This window comes from Equus asinus, chromosome 6 (assembly GCF_041296235.1).
Source record: "Equus asinus isolate D_3611 breed Donkey chromosome 6, EquAss-T2T_v2, whole genome shotgun sequence".
NCBI lineage: Eukaryota > Metazoa > Chordata > Mammalia > Perissodactyla > Equidae > Equus > Equus asinus.
In genome coordinates, this window is record NC_091795.1 from 16,521,312 (window position 1) to 16,535,565 (window position 14,254).

General features: G+C 48.3%; 1 non-coding gene across 2 annotated transcripts in view; it reads right to left on the bottom strand.

The window, feature by feature from the left end:
* Nucleotides 1-9,540: 9,540 nt before the first annotated feature.
* LOC123286720 (uncharacterized) overlaps nucleotides 9,541-14,254 on the bottom strand; it is a 38,933-nt gene continuing 34,219 nt past the window's right edge. For both annotated transcript variants that reach the window (XR_006529492.2, XR_006529491.2), the window contains 3 exons: nucleotides 13,251-13,361; nucleotides 11,463-11,613; nucleotides 9,541-9,981 (listed from right to left, as the gene is read on the bottom strand). This is a non-coding gene — a transcript (uncharacterized protein). The remainder of the gene's footprint in view (nucleotides 9,982-11,462; nucleotides 11,614-13,250; nucleotides 13,362-14,254) is intronic.

A 14,254-nucleotide genomic window follows, 5' to 3' on the forward strand; every position in this document is an offset into this window, starting at 1 on the left:
AGGCCATGGCTGGAAGGAGGGGAAAAGGATGCCAGGCAGAAAGAGGGCCAAAGTTTTGCAGAATAATCATAACAGCTAAGGTTGATTTATCCGTAAAGCAACTATTAACAAACCTAAAAGGAGATATTACCCACAACACAAGAATAGTAGGGGACCTCAACACCCCACTTACATCAATGGATAGATCATCTAGACAAAAAGTCAACAAGGAGATAGTGGAATTAAATGAAAAACTAGACCAGATGGACTTAATAGACATACATAGAACACTCCATCCAAAAACAGCAGAGTATACATTCTCCTCAAGTGCACATGGAACATTCTGAAGGATAGATCACATATTAGGAAACAAGGCAAACCTCAATAAATTTAAGATTGAAATCATATCTGCTATCTTCTCTGACCATAATGCTGTGAAACTAGAAATCAACCACAAGAAAAAAGCAGGGGAAGAAACGAAAATGTGGAGACTAAACAACACGCTACTGAACAGCCAGTGGGTTGTCAAAGAAATAAAAGGAGAAAACAAAAAATATTTGGAGACAAATGAGAAGGAAAACTCACCATACCAACTCAGATGAGATGCAGCAAAAGTGGTCCTAAGAGGGAAATTTATAGCAATACAGGCCCACATTAACAAATAAGGAAAAGCTCAAATAAACAATTTTAAACTACACCTAACAGAACTAGAAAAAGAAGAACAAACAAAGACCAAATTCAGCAGAAGGAGGGAAATAATAAAAAGTAGAGCAGAAATAAATGAAATTGAAACAAAAAAGACTGTAGAAAGGATCAGTGAAACAAGGAGGTGGTTCTTTGAGAAGATAAACAAAAATGACAAACTCCTAGCTAGACTCACTAAGAAAAAAAGAGAGAAGGCTCAAATAAATAAAATTAGAAACAAAAGAGGAGAAATTACAATGGATACCACAGAAATACAAAAGATTATAAGAGACTATTATGAAAAACTATATGGCAACAAACTGGAAAATCTAGAAGAAATGGGTAAATTCTTAGACTCTTACAACCTCCCAAAACTGAAGCAAGAAGAAATAGAGAATCTGAATAGACCAATCACAAGTAAAGAGATTGAAACAGTTATCAAAAACCTCCCCAAAAATAAAAGTCCAGGACCAGATGGCTTCTCTGGAGAATTCTAGCAAACATTCAAAGAAGATTTACTACCTATTCTTCTCAAACCATTCCAAAAAATTGAGGAAGACGGAAATATTCCTAACACATTCTACGAGACCAACATCACCCTGATACCAAAGCCAGAGAAGGACAGCACAAAGAAGGAAAACTACGGGCCAATATTGCTGATGAACATAGATGCAAAAATCCCGAACAAAATATTCGCAAACCGAATACGGCAATACATCAAAAAGATCATACACCATGATCAAGAGGGATTCATATCAGGGACACAAGGATGGTTCAACATCTGCAAATCAATCAATGTGATACACCACATTAACAAAATGAGGAAGAAAAACCACATGATAATTTCTATAGATGCAGAGAAAGCATTTGACAGGATCCAATGTCCATTCATGACATAAATTCTCAATAAAATGGATATAGAAGGAAAGTACCTCAACATGATAAAGGCCATATATGACAAACCCACAGCCAACATCATACTCAATGGGGAAAAGCTGAAAGCCAAGATGTTCTCATCCCTCTGAGAACAGGAACAAGAGAAGGGTGCCCACTCTTGCCACTCTTCTTCAACATAGTACTCATGGTTTTGGCCAGAGCAATTAGGCAAGAAAAAGAAATAAACGGAATCCAAATAGGCACTGAAGAAGTGAAACTCTTGCTGCATGCAGATGACATGATTTTATATGTAGAAAACCCTAAAGACTCCATCAGAATACTATTAGAAATAATTAACAACTACAGCAAAGTTGCAGAGTGCAAAATCAACTTACAAAAGACAGTAGCATTTCTATACTCTAATAACGAACTAACAGAAAGAGAACTCAAGAGTTCAATCCTATTTACAATCACAACAAAAAGAATAAAATATCTAGAAATAAATTTAACCAAGGAGGTGAAAGACCTATACAAAGAAAACTATAAGACATTACTGAAAGAAATCGATAATGACACAAAGAAATGGAAAGAGATACCATGCACATGGACTGGAAGAATAAACATAGCTAAAATGATCATACCACCTAAAGCAATCTACAGATCCAATGCAATCCCAATCAGAATCCCAATGACTTTGTTCACAGAAATAGAACAAAGAATTTAAAAATTACTATGGGGCAACAAAAGACCCTGAATAGCCAAAGCAATCCTGAGAAACAAGAACAATGCTGGTGGCATCGCAATCCCTGACTTCAAAATATATTACAGAGGGCCGGCCCATGGCTGAGTGGTTAAGATCGTGCACTCCACTTCGGCGGCTCAGGGCTTCGCTGGTTCGGATCCTGGGCGCGGACATGGCACCGTTCATCAGGCCATGCTGAGGCAGCATCCCACATGCCACAACTAGAAGGACCCACAACTAAAATATGCAACTATGTACTAGGAGGATTGGGGGAGAAAAAGCAGAGAGAAAAAAAAAGAACATTGGCAACAGTTGTCAGCTCAGGTGCCAAAGCTATAGTAATCAAAACAGTATTGTACTGGTACAAGAACAGACACACAGATCAATGGAACAGAATTGAAAGCCCAGAAATAAAACCACACATCTATGAACAGCTAATCTTCGACAAAGGGGCCAAGAACATATAATGGGGAAAGGAAAGCCTCCTCAAGAAATGGTGCTGGGAAACTGGACAGCCACACACAAAAGAACAAAAGCAGATCATTATCTTTTCCCATGCACAGAAATAGACTCAAAGTGGACCAAAGACTTGAAGGTAAGGCCTGAAACCATAAAACTTCTGGAAGAGAATATAGGCAGTACACTCTGACATCAGACTTAAAAGGATCTTTCCGAATACCATGTCCACTCAGACAAGGGAAACAAAAGAAAAAATAAACAAGTGGGACTTCATAAGACTAAAGAGCTTCTGGACGGCAACGGAAACCAAGATCAAAATGAAAAAACAACCTACCAAGTGGGAGAAAATATTTGCAAATCATATATCTGATAAGGGGTTAATCTCCATAATATGTAAAGAACTCAGACAAATGAACTGCAAAAAAACAAACAGCCCAATCAAAAAGTGGGCAGAAGACATGAACAGACATTTTTCCAAAGAAGACATACAGATGGCCAGTAGACACATGAAAAGATGCTCAACATCACTAATCATCATGGAAATGCAAATCAAAACTACACTAAGATATCATCTTACACCCGTTAGCATGGCTATAATCACCAAGACAAAAAACAACAAATGTGGGAGAGGTTGTGGAGAAAAGGGAACCCTCGTCCACTGCTGGTGGGAAGGCAAACTGGTGCAGGCACTGTGGAACACAATATGGAAATTTCTCAAGAAATTAAAAATAGAAATACCATACGACCCAGCCATCCCACTACTGGGTACTTATCCAATGAGCTTGAAATCAACAGTTCAAAGAGACTTATGCACCCCTATGTTCATTGCAGCACTATTCACAATAGCCAAGACATGGAAGCAACCCAAGTGCCCATTGACTGATGAATGGATAAAGAAGATGTGGTATACATATACAATGGAATACTACTCAGCCCTAAAAAAAAGATGGAATAGTCTCATTCGCAACCACAAGAATGGACGTTGAGGGCATCATATTAAGCAAAATAAGCAGATAGAGAAAGACAAACACTGTATGATTTCACTCATATGTGGAATATATGACTTATGGACAAAGAGAACAAATTAGTGGTTACCAGGGGAAGGCTGATGGAGGGTGGGCACAAAGGGTAAAGGGGCACGCTTATATGGTACGTGACAAATAATAGCGTACAACTGAAATTTCACTACATTATAAGCTCTTATGACCACAATAAAAAATAAATTAAAAAGATTGACTTCTCCATTTATATTGAGCACTCTGTGTGCTGGCTCAGCTAAGGTGCATTCACTGCTCACAACAGACACACAAAGTAGGTTAGCCCCATTTAACAGTTACAGGAACTGAGGCCAAGAGGAAACTGAGGCTTGAGATGTCAGCTAGTAAGTGGCAGAGCCTGGGATCTCCTGGGAGCCCAGAGCCTCCACAGGGCTCAACCCTGAAATTCCTGGCGCCATCTGGTGCTGCCCCTCAACAAACCAGGCGGAACCACCTGCGGAGCTGAAGGTGAAGCCGTTAGCCCAAGAACGCAAAGGGAACCACCTCTTTGACAAGAAAGAGGGACATGCAAGGCAGCTCAGGGCAGGCTGCCCGCGGGCCACAGGCAATGGGGAGACGGCTGGCAGAGGTGGGAGGTGGCTGACCCTGATGCGCTCCTCAAATGGAAGTCTGAGGTGGGGGTGGGAGGCGAACAGGAGGGTGCCTCTCAGGCCTGGGGTCCGGAGAGGTCGGGATGAGGGCGGGGGTGCAACCTGTCAGGAGCTCAAGGAACAATCAAGTGTTCACGGTGTGCCTGCTGTATACCCAGCCCCGGCAGCCGCATCTCCTCCAGGCTCAGGAGGACGCCAGCAACCTGCTGTCAGGAAGGCTGCTCTACCTGCTCCCCACAGTGTCCCCAGCACCCAGCCCGCACAGTGCCTGGCACACAGTAGGTGCTCAATAAATGTTTGCTGCCGAATGAACCACCCAACGGCCCTCTAAAGGGGGTAAATTCCTACCCCCATTGCCAAGACGAGGAAACTGAGGCTCAGAGAAGGTCAGGGCAACAGGATTGGAGTGCAGCTGGGCCCAGCTTCACAGGGAGCCGCACCTGGGAAAAGCCTGGGGTTATGAGGTCTGGGGCAGGCAGATCTCTGGTGGGACTGGCCACACCCCAGTCCCCTCCTACCCCCTCTTAGAGCATCTGCCCTGAGACCTGTGGGGCAGCCACCCATCTGGAGTAACAGGGCCCTGCTCTCTTCCTCTCTCTGGCCTCAGTCTCCTCGTCCGTGAAATGGGAACGGTCATGCCCACTCACGATGAAGGGGTGAGATCAGAGGGCAGGCCCAGGCAGGTCAACTTCCTGGGAGGGCGGGTGAGTCGGGAGGTATTCACCACCAGGGCACTGTGCCTGGTGCAGGGAGGGGCCCAAAAATGCTTGCTTGAGTGGGGACCAGTGCTCAATAAATCACAGCTGTCGTTGATGCTGCTGATGCTGACTAGGGAGAGGGCTCCCCGCCCCCTCCCACATTCACCCCGTCCCCACACAATTCTTCCACCTCCATCCCTCCCCCATTCAATCCTCCCCCCACCGCACCATTTCCCTCTTCCTCCATTCTCTTCCCGCTGCATTTCTCTTCTCTCCCCTACCTGCATCCAGTTCTTCCTTCCTCCTCCCCCACCCCATCCCCCACTTTATTTTTCTCTCCTTCCTCCCACCCCAGCCCTCCTCCTCCCCAGCACCATTATCCCTGATGTCCCTTCCTCACCCTCTACCTTATTCCACCGCCTCCCCCTCCCCAACTTAGCCTCCCAGCTCTCCCACCCCCTGGGCACTAGGCCTGGGTGGGTCCAGCCTTTGGTCCTGGCAGGTGGGGCTTTATAACCCTGGCAGGCTCAGGTTCTCAGGAAGTGCCTTCCCCTCCACTCCTTCTGTGGTCCCTCCCTCCCTGCTCAGCAGTGACACTGTTGGGGGACTGGGGGGGCATGCTGCCTGGGCCAGCACAAGACGGACCCAGGGCTCCAGGGCTCCCTGCCTGCCTGGGACTGCCAGCCAGCAGGCTACAACTGCCCTCAGACAGCCTCATCAGCTGCCCCCAGGAGGCTGCAAACCTGCTGGCCGCCACCACAGGGGCCCACCACTCAACCCAGGTCTGCCCCACCACTGTGCGCCTCCCTCAGTTCCCTAAACACACTCCCCTATTCCTCACAGCCTCAGCCCCTAGTGGCCCCCACCCAGCCCAATCCTACAGGCCATCGAGACTCAAAGCATCAGAGCAAGTTCACAGGGACACGCATTTGTTTCCTGCCGTAATACATCACCACACACTGCGTGGCTTAAAATCTCAGAAATGTATTGTCACATCCTGGAGGCCACAAGTCTGAAAGCAAGGCGTCAGCAGGGCCGCAGTCCAGCTGGAGGCTCCAGGGGAGAACCCGTCCTCGCATCCCCCAGGTCCCGGCGGCTCTCAGCAATCCTTGGCTTCCTTGGTGTGTGGCCACATCACTCCAACTTCTGCCTCGGTCTTCTCTGTGTGTCTGTCTTTTCCTCTTCTGTCTCTTATAAAGACACTTGTCATTGGATTTAGAACCCACCCTGGTGACCCAGGATGATTTCATCTCAAGATCCTTCCCTTAATTACATCTACAAAGACCCTTTTTCCTAAGAAGGTCACATTCCCAGGGTCTAGGCATTCGGACATGGACAGAGCGGCCACCATTCAACCTACTCAGACAATATCCAAGATAGAGGCGTGTTAACTCTAAAAGGGATGGAGCCGCTGTTAAAAATCTCCCTCACTTCACTTTCTTTGTGCACAGTGGGGGGAAAAGGAGACAAACTCTGGAACAATTTATATTTGATTTCCATTCTACTCTTGTCCCTGACCCTAACGTGGCTGGTAACTATGGAGCCCTGTAATGAATTTCTAAAGAATTCTGAAGCTACGTCCCAAGATGTACTGAGTCCGGATTACCCTAACAATGATGATGTTGTTAGGGTACCCTGAAAAAGAAGGGAGCTTTCAGGTGGGGACAGGAACCCCAAGCACAGGAAGCTTGGCACATGCAGTCGGCACCGCTTTATATTGAATTCAGTCTTTTATTTTCTGAAGAAACATCTTCTGTCCCTCAAGGCAAAGGGAGAAATGATTTACTGTTTAAACTGGATAACATATGTAAAGTGTGGGCCTCGTGCCTGGTCCACAGAGATGTGGTCATTGTTGCCCAGTGATGGGGCATCTCATGCAAGCTCTCACAGATGTCAGATTGCCCATCTTGTAGCAGAGAAAACTGAGGCCCACAGAGGGGAGAGGGGCTGCGGTCTCCCAGAGTGCCCTGAGGCTCAGCTAGTTATATACAGTGCCTCTCTGTGGGGAGGAGGCCCAAGGCAGGCCTGGGATGAAGCAGGTGTCTTAAAGAGGTGTCGGAAGTGGGATTGAGGGTGGATAACATTTTTAGAAATGGCCAGGACACCAGCCAAGTCAGAAAACTAGGCTGAGATTTTAGCTGGGAAATGCCTTCTGTGACGGGGAAGAAGGCAGGGACCCTTTGGAACAGGTGTGAGGAAGCCACAACAAACTTGCCTTGAGTAGGTATCTCTCAGGGGCTGTCTTTGGAAGGGTCCCTTCCTACAGCCATTAATCCCAATTCCAAGTTCTCAAAGCTTCTAAGGATTAGGTGCAAAGAGAGCATTACACTTCTTTTTTTAAATTTTTTTTTTGAAGAAGAAGATTAGCCCTGGGCTAACATCCGCTGCCAATCCTCCTCTTTTTGCTGAGGAAGACTGGCCCTGAGCTAACATCCATGCCCCATCTTCCTCCACTTTACTTGTGGGACGCCTGCCACAGCATGGCTTGACAAGCAGTGCAAAGGTCCACACCCGGGATCCAAACCGGCGAACCCCAGGCTGCCAAAGCAGAACGTGCGAACTTAACCACTGCACCACCAGGCCGGCACCTACACTTTTTTTTAAGAGGACAGAGCATCCCACTTCTCAAAGGGAAGACCCTTGGAATTGAAGTGGAATGTAGGCTGGAGGGTCCAAGGTGTTTGCCCCGAGCTGAAACCAGTGGGGCTTGTCCATGGATATTAACCTGGACCTAAAGGGTCACAATCACTCTGGAGCTGGCCCATTCTCCAGGCCAGTAGGATTCAGACAAGAAAAAATGAGGCTGATTCTTCACTGGGGGGCGAGGAGTGCAGAGAAACGTCCCACTCAGACCCAGCCTGGCCTTGACCCCTCCCCCAATTCTACATAGCTTAAAGTTTGGGGAGCTTCCCTAGTTTGGGAGCACAAACAAGGAGAACCATGCAGCAGGGAAAACTAGAGATGGAGCTCTTGATCTGAGCCACCCACCAGCCTGGATTTTTCAGAACCATCTCTATCTCCCTAGGGCTGTTTCACCCACTCCATCTGCCAAAAAAGGAGACCAGAATCTTTCCTACTCATTCCTTCTCAGTAGGTCCCAAGGGTCCTTCTGGAGACTCAGGAGGTGGCAGGGACTGGGCTGTGCAATGGTTACAGCACAGCCCCCGGATCTGGGTTAGAGCCCAGGCTGACCTCTTGGCTCTGTAACCTCTAGCAAATGACCTTACCTGTCTGAGCCTTCCTTCTCACTGGAAATAAGATAATCACGCCTAAAGGCGTTTACCTACACAGCAGATTCTCAGTAAGTGCAGTTTATTAAGGCGGAGGAAGGGTCTCAGGCTGAAGCCTGCAAGGTGACCCAAGAGACTTGTTGAGACCTAGGAAAGGAGCGAGACCAGCAGCTAGTGGGAGCCCTGAGTCCTCTCCAGCCGGAGGGCAGGTGAGCCTGGGCGGGCGCCTTGCCTGCAGGAGGTCTGCAGCTGGGAAAACTGTGGGTGTCTGAGCAAAACCAACCAGTGCCTCGCCGGCACCATCCCAGCAGCCGAAAGCACGCGGACGGAGTATCCAAGAGGGCGCGCGCAGGCCACGCCCTTATACTCAGGCCACGCCTCTGGCCCTTAGGCCAAGCCTCTGGCCCTTGGACCACGCCCGGGTTCTTCTCTGCTCTGGTCTCGCCCTGTGTCCGCAGCTCCCGCCCCAGTGTGTCCCCTCCCTTCTGAGGCCACCCCCGCCCTAGAACCCCCTTCCCTCCGCGACTAACACACCCCACCCCGAACCCCTTCCAGCTGTGACCCTGTGCTTCGGCCCTCAGGCCACGCCCCTCATGCGTGCCTTGGGACAGTTCCCCCCCTCCTTGGTGGTGGCCCTTTGCCTAGGCCACACCCTTGACCACTGCCTCACTAGGACTTCAGATGTGGCTCCTGTCCTCACCTTTCCGCCGCATCCCAGAGGGGCTGAGACCCCCGCGGGGCCGAGGGGCGGGCCGCCCAGCCCGCGGGTGTGCGCGGAGCCGGACTCTCCGCGCCGCCCCATCCGCAACTCCCCTCTGGTGCCACCAGAGGGTGCGCGTCTCCTTCGAGTTGAGGCGGGAAAGCGTGGATGGGACCTGGAGCTTGTGGATCCGAGAGGCGACTGCCGCTGCACGTGCGGTGGCAGCACCGCCCCTTCTCTCCTGACCCCGCCTTCCAAGGTAGAGGCTGGTGTTGTCTGAGCTACAAGGGCCGCTTGCTCCTGCAACACGGGTGTGCCTTCCCACACCCCTCCTTTCCCCTCTGGCTATCCTTAGCCCCTCTAGCAATCGGGACAAAAGGCGTAAATCGATTACCAAAGAGCTTCAGCCAGCTGTCGGCATCTCCTCAGACGCCAGCGAAGGCCATACCTGCTTCTGATAACTTTGGTTGCCTCCTATTGTGCTACTGTGTACATATTAGGGGTTCAATTAATATCCGTTCAATGAATGGCTGAATAAATGAATCAATGCTTTAATAAATAAAAAAAAATCCAGTGTTTGTCAGTTTTGTCTTCGGGCGGATGTGCGGAGTCTCCTATTCTAGTCGTTCATGCCATACCACTGTAAGGATCCTGTGGTAACACATTTTTTTCTCGGTCCATTCCAGACTGAGAGGAGAAGGTCGGCATTTTGTAAGCACACCTCCCAGCCAGAAATCCAGTTGTCTCTCCGTGGTGTTGGGATGGAGAATCGCCTTGCATCATAGCTTTAGTCCTGGCTTGGCTCGTGGTTTGGCTGGCCCCACCACCTGGCTTAGACACAGGAATTGCACTTCAACTGTTTCTGTTTTCCTGCATGTTTTGTGGGGCTCTTTTCTTGAGACTTTTGCCACAAACTCTTTCCATTCATTATAAAAATATTATATGTCATATTGGCCGGAGGGGATCTAAAATAAAACACACAGACACCATATTGCACAACGAAACGTACAGAAATTCCTACTGTCCGCTCGCTGGGTGGCGCTAGAGGCTGATGTTTCTGAGGGCTGAGGCTGCTAATTTCCCACCAGGAAGGTCTGGCGGTTGTGAAATTCATTTTGCTTCTGGGCAGCACAGAGCCCCCGGGGAACTCCTTTCCCCCCACTTTCTCATGACTCAGGCTCTCCACAGCTTTGATCCGTCTCTGTGGGATGGAGCCACAGTCTTGACCGCTTCTTTTGATACCTCCAACAGGCATGGAAGGGAAGTGGGGAATCCTATGGGGTAAGTCTCAGTCAGAATTGTGAAGTGAGTCAAGCTTATTTCCAGGAACTGTTAAAATCTTTTCTCTCTGGCCCTTTGGGGCTCCCCCTGGCTTCAGGAGACCCATTCCTGTCTCAGAGGAAGAAGTTAGATGTGAGGTGGTAGTGGCTGGGAATGTGTTACCAGTCCCAGGAGCCTTGGCATTTTAAAGGACACCTAGCAATGCCACACGTGTGGGGAAATTTAAATACTGCAGCCTCAGAGTTGGGTGGGTGGACAGAGGATGGACACTTCACCCCTCATCATACACCACAGCCCCCTTTCTCTGCGGACAAGCCGAGCACCCAACACAATGTCGGGCAGGACCTGAGGGGCCGTGGGGAGCTGCTCTTCCTCCTCATCAGGAATGTGTGTCCCAAGGGATGCAGATCAAGGCACATACTTTCAAGGCGCAATTACTGCAAATGCACAGTCTTGTGAACAATTTGCTTTCTAAGTGCCTACTCATGGATAAAGTCACTATGCGTGAGTCCTCTCACCAGGGGATAATCAAAATATTTAACAACTGGTACAGACAGGCACTGACTAGTCAAATGGCCACTGATGGAGCAGAGCCCTTGAGGGCCACTGCTGAGCCAGGCCTCATTTGCAGGCATGAGGAAGACTGGGACATCGGTGGGAGGTTCTGCAAAAGGGCTGTTCGCCAACCAGTAGAGCATCTTTCAATATTCTAACCAGTGCTGCTATGCCAAGGTGAACAGGCCGAGTACCAGCCCTGCTCTCGTCTCCTCCACAGCCTCATCCCTCCCCGCCCCTGCAGAGCTGGACCCCTCCTTTCTCTTCTACATCCATACTCCTATTCTCCAGTCTTTCAGCCAGAGGCTGTACCATCTCCTCTTTCAGTAGCCCTCAGTATGGGAATAGGTGTGACCTAATCTGCAGTGGGCTTTAGAGACAAGCATGGCCCAAGCCAGCTGTGCATGAGAACCACCAAAGCAGTGCCTAAAACCCAGCAGTCCGGGTCACCTATACTTTTACGAAGGATGCTGGGTAAGGTTGATGCACAGCCAGGCTTCGAGATTCCTGCCTGCCTCCTAAATCCGGGATCAGCAGGAAGCTCTGGGGCAACGTTGGTACAGTCACCTATGAGTTCCTGGAAGGAAGGTGGGAGCTAAGAGCCACTCACAAACACTGTTTCCTCCTCATGCATGCGGTCAGCCCAAGGAGCACCACCACTGTGACCACGAGGATTCCCGCCACCGAGACAGCAGCGATGATGATGTTCCTCTGCAGGAAGTGCAGAAGCTGCGCACACGGCAAATTCCCGTTTCGAATACCTAAATGAGAAGACACGTGGCAGAGTAAACAGAGGGAGAGGACCCCATACAGATCTGCAGGGATGACCTGTGAGCTCTGCCTCTAGCAGAAATGAAAACCTTAGCATCTGAGCTGCTGGCTCCCGAAAACCTCTTGGGAAAGGAACCAGCTTCATTTAGGAAAGCATTCAGAGGTGAGAGGAGATGCTGGTTGGTGGTGGAGGTGAGATGCTGAGGGTATGAGCTGGAGAGCAGTAAAGCAGCCAAAAGAAGGTTGAAAAAACCACGGTTTGTAGGAGGTGAGGGAAGAGGAGGGGAGAGCTCAGATGGGAGGAGGCAGGGGCATTAGACGTGGCAGAAAGTCCTGCTGTGATGGCTTTTTAAGAAGACTAGAGTCAAATATTTGGTTTAAAGCTTTTCACAGGCACTGATACAACCTTTTCTCTCCCACTCCCCAGCCCCCCAACCTCCGCTCCTCCAGCTTCTAGAAATTCTCCCGGGCACATGATCTGCCTGATGTGTATAGGTTTGGGAGAATTTCATGACATAAGGCAAACATAATGCCAGAGATGACCCCAAGCTCTTACAGCCCTCCGGGGACTTGCAGAAATCTTGAAGGTAGATTTGGAATGCTGCTGAATGTGGGCTTTGGAGCGCAAGGCAATCTTAGCTAGACCCTACTTGACATCGGGGACTCCTAGAGCTTCTATCACCCCATTTGTATTGTGACCAAAAAAGCAAATGGACTCAAGGAAAGAGAGCACAGAGGTACAATGACAGGAATCAGATGGTTTAGTGTGGAGAGCTGCTGAGGGGAGCTTAGTGATAGAGGCTGGAGAACCCTGGCCAAGGGTCTTCTTAGGCTATGGGGAAAAAATTGTGCATGTCCAATTTTTGCCTTCATCTGTGCCACGTCAAGAGGCAGCAGCATCAAGCCACTCTAAGGGCTCTGTTGGAATGATTCAGCATTCAATTTTGGGGGGTTAGGAAGTGACAACCAGGTATAATTGTGACAGCAGGTGGCTACATGGAGGGAGTGAACTGGGCTTGGTCCCAGCACATTGACATAATGGGCAAGTTTCTTCGCACTCTGAACGGGCCCAGGCTCAAGTGATCCAAGGTTGAAGATCAGGGATTAGGTTAACACCGGGCACTTAATGTCTCCTGCCTGTCAGCAAGCTTCGGTGCCCAGTCATGGCAGGGACTCAGAAGACGATGCACATGTTTTGAGTGACCATGGCTGTGTAGAAACAACGTAAAAGTAGTATCTTTGTGAAAGGGGGTCAAATTCCTGGAGTTAGTTTAATTTATAATTTTAACTGCAGTTCATATGCTTTTGAGGGTGAATTGAAGGTATGCCGACATCTATTCTGTTAAAATACCATGAAAGGCAAACAGACACGTTCTGAAGTCATCTGTTTTTTTGTGGGCTTTTTTTGGTGAGAAAGATTGGCCTTGAGCTAACATCTGTGCCCATCGTCCTCTGTTTTGGGGCTGCTGCCACAGCATGGCTTTGACAAATGGTGTAGGTCTCTTCCCGGGATCCGAACCCATGAACCCCGGGGCTGCTGAAGTAGAGCGTGCTGAAATTAACCAGTGTGCCACCAGGCCAGCCCCTGTATTTAAGTATCTTATTTAGCTCCTGCTATGTAGATTACCTGGACTAACTGCTTCCTGAAGTGTTTTTTTATCTGCAGTAGTTAACTGCTCACTCACAGCCCTGTTGAAGAGAGGGGGTTCGTCATCTCTTTCCGCCTCTGAAATGTGATCTACAAAAGACAAAAGACAAAATGTGTTTGTACAAAAACACCCATTGGCCTGTGATTAGTTCTGTTTTGTTTAATTTTTTTTTCTTTTGAAAGATGCTTTCATTACAGTCTTATTTGGGTGAATCTAAGTAATACGCACTCTATAATGAAAGTAGCGAAGTGTTTAAAGACACATAAAGATGCTTCTACAAGCTGTTTGCATGAAGCGTTCAGTACAGTCTTATTTCAGGGAATCTAAGTAATTGTCTGGGTTTATGATGAAAGCAACTTCCTCTAGAGTCAAAGTGAGGAGTTAGGGAGGATTTTGGAGAAGCGTCCAAGTGTACATCAGTGTTTTGTTTCTGTTTATTTTTTTAATCTAACAAATTTCTACAGAGGACCCACCCGTAGACTGAGGCTGTGGTCCTCACACTTGAGTGTATATCAGAATCACCAAGACGCCTTGTTAAAAGCTAGATCCCTGGGCCCACCACCAGAGTTTCTGATTCAGTAGGTCTTGAAGGGCCTGAGAATGTGCATTTCTCACAAACCCTGAGTGACACTGATGCTGCTGGCCAGGGACCCTACCCAGGACCTTTCAGTCGGTCTCTGAGCCTCTCTGACCCCAATCTCCACTAGTATAAAATAGAGATAATAAGACCGACCTCACAGATGGAGTAACATTCATGATAACAATTTATAAACCACAAAGTACTATAAAAAACATTTCTTGAATTGCAAAGGCAAGACAGAAAAATTAATTACACTGAAATATTCACTTATGGGTAGAGGGACTGCAGAATGGTTTAGTATAAACAAACAGGGTTGAAAATCAGAAAGATTTGCATCCTAACTCTACCACTGGCTATCTTTGACTCATTTTTATGAGACCTGTCAAAAGGCCTGAGTGAGTT